Source organism: Camelus ferus, chromosome 7 (assembly GCF_009834535.1).
Source record: "Camelus ferus isolate YT-003-E chromosome 7, BCGSAC_Cfer_1.0, whole genome shotgun sequence".
Lineage (NCBI taxonomy): Eukaryota > Metazoa > Chordata > Mammalia > Artiodactyla > Camelidae > Camelus > Camelus ferus.
The window spans coordinates 39,120,255-39,128,044 of record NC_045702.1 but is presented as its reverse complement, the minus strand read 5'-3'; the positions used below and the strand labels follow the sequence as shown (position 1 = coordinate 39,128,044).

Genomic DNA, 7,790 nt, shown 5'->3' with positions numbered 1-7,790 from the left:
CAAGTTTAAACTTATGCTATATTTGTTCCTCATATTTTAAAATAAAGTTAAATTTTAGGTGTAAAAAATTAGTAATTCAAGGTAATTTTCATATAATTATTTGCAGACAGTATTTTATTCTATCACTCAATTATTTTAAAAACTTTAATTCCAATTACAAAGGTAATACATGGCCATTGAATAAATATTGAAAACATTGAAAAAGCAAAGGAAAAATTAAATGACTACTAGGCCCATTAATAAATAGCTACTGTTAATATTTTTGCAAAAATTCCTTCCAATATTTTTCCATATTTTTTCTTTATAAACATGATACCAAATGGTATTTTTAAAGACTTTTTTTTTCACCTATGATCATTTTTTTTCAAGTCAAAACGCTTCAATAATTTGAATTTTAATGGTGGAATAGCATTTTATCATAATTTTCCTAAGCTCTTATTATTGGCAATCTAAGTAACTGACATTAAAATTTTTTTTACAACCAATGCTGTGATGGTTTAATAATATCAAAGTATTAAAAATTAGTACTATTGATGATTTTTATGAACTTGTTTTGTCTTTAAGAAATGTAATAATTTAGAACTTCATTTTTCTAGTGGGAATGTGAATTGGTGTTGAAAAACAGAAAATCTAAAGCCTAAGCTAAAATCCAGTGAAAAAAACAAAACAAAATTTCGAGGTTGGTGACTGACAAGAGTATTATACCTACGGTGAATCTGTAAGCAAAGATGAAATAAATGTTTTGAAAATGTCATTATTATTTTGTTTAATTGTAAAGTTGAACATTTGTATACTATACACCAGAAAATCCATTCCAAGGTATATGCTAAAGAGAATAATTAACACACGTAATCAGGAGACACGTACAAGTAACTTCTAAGCAGCATTTTTCCTACAAGAAAAAAATAAACACCTGGAAACTCCAAATGCCTCACCATCTTGATGATCTTGGTCTTCTGGCCCGTTTTGCTCTGCAAGGTGAAAAAAGACTGGGCCAGCACCACCCCCGCCGCCAGGGCGCACAAGGTGGCGCTCGCTACCGCGCCCAACCTCGCGGCAGCTGCTGGATCCGTGGACGGTCTCCCGAGCCTGCGGGTTCGGAAAAAAGCGGTAGCCGGGTGGCTGCAGGCCTCGGAAGCCCCGCCCCGGAAGAGCCCCGCCCCCGCGGAAAGTCCCGTCTACGAGCGACGAGAGACGGGAACGCGGGAAAGAGATGGGAGGGGCGTGGCTTGAGTCTGCTGCGGAGGGGAGAGGCGGGTCTTCTTCAGAGACTGCGTCCAAGGAACCGTCCAAGAACAAAAGAGGGGGATAGTATTCTTTCTTTATCTATCTCTGTGCTAATGATGACCGGCAGGGGTTCATTCCAGCCCCTCCCAGTAGAAATTTGATTCTAACCGTGGCCCAGTAAGAAAAAATTCTCAACCTTCCACTCTCCTCAGAGACTCAGGACTACAACTCCCAGAAGGTACCGGGGCTTAGCTGTCTGACCTGCGCAGTAGCCTTCGTTGTAAAGCGCTATGACAACAAGGCGAAGATGGCTTGGAGTTAGTCAGGAGTGAGGAGGTGTCCTTTCCGTTGCTGCTGTCCCTTTTCTGCTAAATCCCACTCACCGCTTCCTTTATAATTTCCTCCTCTGTGAGCATCAGGACTTTCCGCTGTTCTCGCCTACCTGGTCTCTTCCGAAGAATTGATGCCGTTTTCCCCGCTTGTCTCCGGGGGTGATAGTGTGGATGCAGGGGAGCTTCTTGGTGGGATCGCTCTAACTCTGTGGAGCTGGTGGTGCTACCTGGTGAGGCGCTCTCTTTTCCTGGGACGTGGAATACGTTGGAGCAGGAGAACCAGAGGGAATATTAAGGGTTGCTTTTCTCTGCACCTTCCGTTCTTGCTCTGTTTACAGCTCTGGGACCTCGTCAGACGTCCTGAGGAAAGGGAGTTCAAAGAAAGGTGGGGCAGGACCCTCCCGAGTCGGCATCAGGTAGGAAAGTATGTCTGGAATGAAACATTGGGTGTATGAATGCCCTTTCTGTGTTTCATTTTGTGGTCAAGGCTGATTCTCTGATACCATGTTTCGGGGGATATAGGGCGATAGATTTCTTAGGAAGGATGCTTGCATTCAAAACAAAGCAAAACAAAAACACAACTAACAGAGCAACGTGTGTGTGTGTGAGAAAGAGTGATGAGAATTTTTTGAGGAATGTCTCGTGGTGCCCAGCACTCTTCTCCCGTGACACTTCAACAGGTCTGGTGAGCTAATGGTCAAAGCAGTTCCCAGCCTATGACTGAAGTAGGATGCATGTACTAATACCCGTAATTCCTTCTTGCAATAGGATTATTGCTTCTCCTTCTCCCTCTGCATTGCAGACCACAGCACTTTAAGTGAACTGAGGTGATTTTATTAGCATCTCCCTACCCCGAGCCAGTCCTGCAGTTGACTCCAATTTCCTGAAGGTTTTTTTCCATCTCATTTTTACTTTAAAAATGAAATCATATCACAGACATCCACAACTTAAAGTTGTGGAGGGAAAACTAAGGGTTTTATCTAAAGTCCACCAACATTCAGAGAGGGAGAGATTTTGTAACTTGTTATAAATATGTAGAGAGAATAATTGTTGAGTCTTTTTTTTGTGTGTGTGTGAATAGACTGAACCGTTATTTAGAAGAATATAAGAAAAGAAAGTTTTTAAATCTTGCAAGTGATTTACAAGTTATTTATGAAAGTTTAAGGAATTTTTCATTTTGTGTAATTATGTGTAATTGTCCTTAAATTACAACTACACACTTACGTTTATGATACACCTTCTTAATGGAAACATTCTTTGAAGGGAAAAATACCCAGTATCAATGGTATATAGTATTTTTAAAGTTTTACACCATTTGATGTATATAGCAAGTCTTATCCCTCAGAATAAAGACTTTCAAATATTTCTCAGTTATTGAAACACATGAAGTTATTATAAAACATCCCTACTGATTAACATTTTGATGAAAGATTACTATCATCCTTTGACTGTCCAATTTAAATCTTCATTCCAGAAGGTCAGATTGACATTCGTAATTTTATCTTGCTCACAACATACCACAACCACTACCACCACTACTGCTATTACTACTACTAGGTTACTACTGACATTTATCTGACATTTGAGTGCTCCCTATGGGTTGGGCGTTGGGCTAAGTAGTTAACATGTGTTAGGCCATTTTATCCTCCCACCTCCCAGGACAGCTGGGAGTCTAGAGGATGAGGGACTTGTCTAAGTTCACATTGCTGGTATGTGGAGTCAGAGAGGGAACCCAGGTCTGCCTAACTTCGTCTCCTGTGCTCGTTTGTCTTCTGTGGCTTTTATTGAAAGTTCCGACACTGAGCCCTTATAATACAGTCTTCAACATTGCCCTTCTAAGTTTATATGCATTTGTCATCTTTCTTGGACTAGAAGATCTGAACCCTACATTCCAAAATTTGAGGTGGCACTAGCATGGCATGGAGAAAGCAAAGCCCCAAAAATGAAAAACAATGTCAGAATCTAATTCCAGAATCTTTCATCTAACCTACATGTTCCTCCTACAGGATTCTTTGGGTTATCACTGCTATAGCCATTCTTCTAGTCATCCTTCCATATTTTAGGACTAGGCCAATTGAAGTGTTAAAACATTCACATCTTAAATGAAAATTAAATCTGAGTAAACTTGGTTTGGAAGATAATATGTATATAAGTATTAAAACAAAAAAGAAAGTGGTAAGTGTGGAAGAGAATTTCTAGAATTTAGGGGATAAAGAGATAATCTCTTACTTATTCTAATAAGGCATAAGAAATCAATCTTTGTGGCTATTTATAGATATGCACCTGTTAAAACCTTCAAACTGTTGTTTTCTAATCATTCTTAAAAAATTTAATTAAATGCATGAGATACTTTCCTGAAGTTTGAGTTTGCAATTATTAGACTTAATATTAAGAGAATTATAGCTTTTTGATTTTCGTGAGGTAGCTGCATTTATTTAAGGTTCTGGAGTAGGCAGCCTGGTGTTGGGTGCTTCTTTCACCACTTAGTTGTGATGACTTGGGTAGGTTTCTTAACCTCTCTGTGTTCAGGGATGCCTGAAAAATAGTATCTTTGATTTACTTTGTAGTTTTGTTATGAAGAGTAAAATAGAATACTTGCAAAGGACTGAGGATAGTTCCTGGGACCTTAGTAAATGATTAGTAAATGTTAGCTATTATTTTCTTTTCCAGTGGAGGGAGATGATATCTATGGAAAACCTGATATTTGTTTTTTTGTTTTATATTTATTAAAAAACCAAATCATTAAGGAGCTGGAAATCAATAATGAATGAATAGGGGATAAAATGCAAGTTCTTCTTTTCTTATTTTTGTTGAAGACAGTTAACTAAATCTAATTAAAATCAATTTATATGTATTTAATTTTTTGTTGTTTGGAATACATTTTATTTGTTTTTGTAACAGAAAAGCCAGGTTTCATGACCAAAATATGCCGTATTGCCATGTTCCTTTTCTTCTTTCTAACCTGCCAGTAACTGATCTCCACCATCCCGCTGCTTACCTTGATATGTTAAAGTCAAGGCCCGGTATCTTTTTGAAAGTGGAAAGTGAATTAGCATTTTATTTAAGTCTTATTTATGGTTAATTTTTCTTTCTCTCAGTGCGGTGGGATGTCCTTCCAGGAGAAAGGGTTTAATTTGTTTTGCTAATCTTCTGAATTTAATTTGCCAACCTTTTGTTCTTCTGATAAAGTGGTAACTGTGGCCAAAATACAGGTGTATCCTACTTAAAAAAAAGTGAAACTTTATTTTATTATTTTTTATTATGGGAAATTTAAAACATAAACAAAGCATAAATAATATGTATCTGTGTGTCCCCCCATGTGTCCATCACTATTTACTTAAAAAAAAGCTTTATTGAAATATAATTAACATACCATGCAATTCACCCATTTAATGTATACAATTCAATGCTTTTTTTGGTCTGTTCACAGATATGTACAACCGTAAGTTATACCACGGTCAATTTTAGAATATTTTTACCACCTCAGAAAGAAACCTTGCATCCTTCATCTGTAACTTTCTTGCCCTCTCCTTCTCACCAGACCTAAGGTACCACTAATTTACTTTCTGTCTCTATGGATTTGCATATTCTATACATTTTTTATAAATGGAATCATATACTATATGATCTTTTGTGATTTATCATGTTTTCAGGGTTCATCCATGTTGTAGCATGTATCAGTGCTTCATTCCTTTTTATCACTGATTAATATTCCATTCCATGCACATGCATCTTTATGTTTATATATTCATCAATTGATTGATATCTGGGGCATTTCCGCCTTTTGGATATTATGAGTAATGCTACTATGAGCATTCCTGTATATGTTTTTATGAGGACTTACGTTTTTATCTCTCTTGGGTAGATACCTTGTAGTGGAATTGCTGGATCATATGATCACTCTATTTAAAGTGTTTGAGGAATGCCAAATAATCAATGAACATTCTTTAGAAAGGGATAGAAGAGAGTTTTATTCAGGCCAAGTTAAGGACTGTAGCCCAGGAGATACAGATTAAAGAAGCACTTGAATTGTGTTCCTCCAGACTACAAAATGGGGGAGGCTTATGTAGTCAAAACCCACAAAGTTACATGAGCTGTTTGTCAAGAATTAGGATTGGAGCTGCCAAGAAGTAAGGATGCTTGTTAAGCAAGGATTGGTTGGGATCCGAAATGGATGCATAGCTACGAGGAGAGACCTTGACAGTATAAATTTGCAGCTAGTAGCTGCTGGCAGATATTGTTTGAAAACAACTGTTCATGTCCTTGAGTTTGATACAATTCAAAAATTCAAGTTCTCAGTGATGTAGGAACATGTCTGAGACCACATCCACAGTGGCCATCTGGCTCCATTTTGAATGCCTGTACCACAGTTACTCTATTTTGATTTTTAAAAAATGTACTCTTTTCTTTAATGGTCAAGCAGATGTACAATGCCTATTTGACAGGCTATAAGACAGACTTTTCTAGTTAGCATAAAACTTAAGTTAAATCATATGTACACAAGAATGACTATTTCTTATTTAGTCAGCAGCAGATGGCTTGGAGCAAGATGAGTAATGCTGGTGTCCTGCCCTTGCTGGAAAGTATTTCTCTGACTAGGAGCTGTGGGGAGAGGGTACCTCTGTTCTTGGCTGTACCAGTCTGGAGTGCAGTTTCCATCTTGTTGAGCGAGGAGTGTGGAGAGGAATGAGTCTTGGTTTAAATACTACAGACTCTTACTGTTCTTACTCTAGTTTAAAGTAGTTTAAATATTACTTAGTCTTACTGCGTTTCAGATTTTTAATGTTTATTTGTGTATGCTCCTAGGACAATTTCCAGAGACTTTAAAGGGTTGTTTTTAAAAATAATTTTGACAGTTTCACTGGGTAGTGGGTTCATGGAGCTTCTCAAATGGCATGCTGAAAGTAGAACTTTCAGCTCTGAAACTTTAAATTGCATAGCATATGATTTTATGGAGACATACTTATGTTCTGAAAAGATTTGATCTGATTTCCATTAGATATCAAGGTGCTCTAGTGTCTATAAGACTTATATTTAAAAGCAAGTAAAAAGGTTATCATATACAAGTTTCTTAGGAACACAACTACTGTGTTCAAAGAGAAGTTTTTTTGTGGGTGTGTTTTATTTGTTAGAGCCGAAGGATTAAGCTTTTCTTTTCTTTTTTTTTTTTTTTTTGCAAATAAACAGGGATATCTAGCAACCTGAAGTTGTCCAGACTTGCTGTCAAATCCATCTTTGAAGCCAAACTAGAAACCCCCTTTTGAAATCTGTTGTCCTGTAGCCTAAGCTGTCATTTAAAAATACACCAATTTTTAGAAAAGGTAATTCATAGTATGCAAATTAAGCACAGGTGAAGGTTTGTGGTTTCTTAATTTCTTAGGAGTGGCAGTGCACCTTCCTCTGCTTCTATTGGAGAGAAAGGCACTGGAAAGCGCACTACTGCTGACTGTCAGCCCAAATTGTTGGTTTTCCCATTGTTTATTAATGTTTTAAAGATGTAAGTCCTTATTCAATAATATACTGTCCATAGTGGTACATGTTATCACTTGGATCATGGGGGAATCAATATGCAGAATTTTGATGTAATGGAATTTATGCGATTCTGCTATGTATTAGCTTATGTTTTGCTGTGGTATGAAAGTCAGTTGGTCTGAAATAATTCAAGTAGCTGTGGTTTTGTTAGGAAGAGCCATTTGTTGGATCTAGGCTTAAAATTAGCAACCACCCTCTCACCTTTTAAAAATTAAAACAAAGCAAAACAAAACAAAAAAATCCCTCTACTGATCCATACTTTTTCAATTTTTAGATAGTAAATTGCAGGCAGTGACAGCCTAAGAAGACACGGATCTAGAGACCAGGGAGAGGATATGCAGAAGCGAGTTTCTGCCATCAGCTGTGCTATTTAGGGGAGTCATATAACCTACAGAATCAGAAGCTGATTAATAGGTATCTTCTAGCTGCTGAAGCTCTTTGATTTGAAAAGTGAGTCTCTTTTTCAAGCTTTGGAAAGGAAAAAATGAAGGGAAGTAGAGCATTGCTATAAGAAAACATCCATTTAGGCTATAAGGTGTCAGTTCAGCCATTGCTTTTCAAACTTTAAGGTGCATGTGAATCACTTGGGGATATTGTTTGGTATGGGGTTGAGATTCTGCATTTGTAACAGGCTCTTGGGTGATGCTGACCTGCTGATCCAGGGACTTAGCAAAGAGCTAAACAATCTAGGAAAGGAGA

The 7,790-nt window shown here is 37.3% G+C and overlaps 1 protein-coding gene across 19 annotated transcripts in view; it reads left to right on the top strand.

Moving 5' to 3' along the window:
* Positions 1–1,219: 1,219 nt before the first annotated feature.
* Positions 1,220–7,790, top strand: part of BBS9 (Bardet-Biedl syndrome 9) — a 622,708-nt gene continuing 616,137 nt past the window's right edge. For 11 of the 19 annotated variants that reach the window (XR_004321417.1, XR_004321414.1, XR_004321412.1 and 8 more), the window contains exon 1: positions 1,495–1,975. The gene's annotated coding sequence lies outside the window, so the exon portion shown is untranslated. Of the gene's footprint in view, positions 1,466–1,494; positions 1,976–4,989; positions 5,108–7,790 lie in introns of those variants that run through there. The other 8 variants (XM_032483742.1, XM_032483732.1, XM_032483738.1 and 5 more) reach the window with 7 other exon arrangements.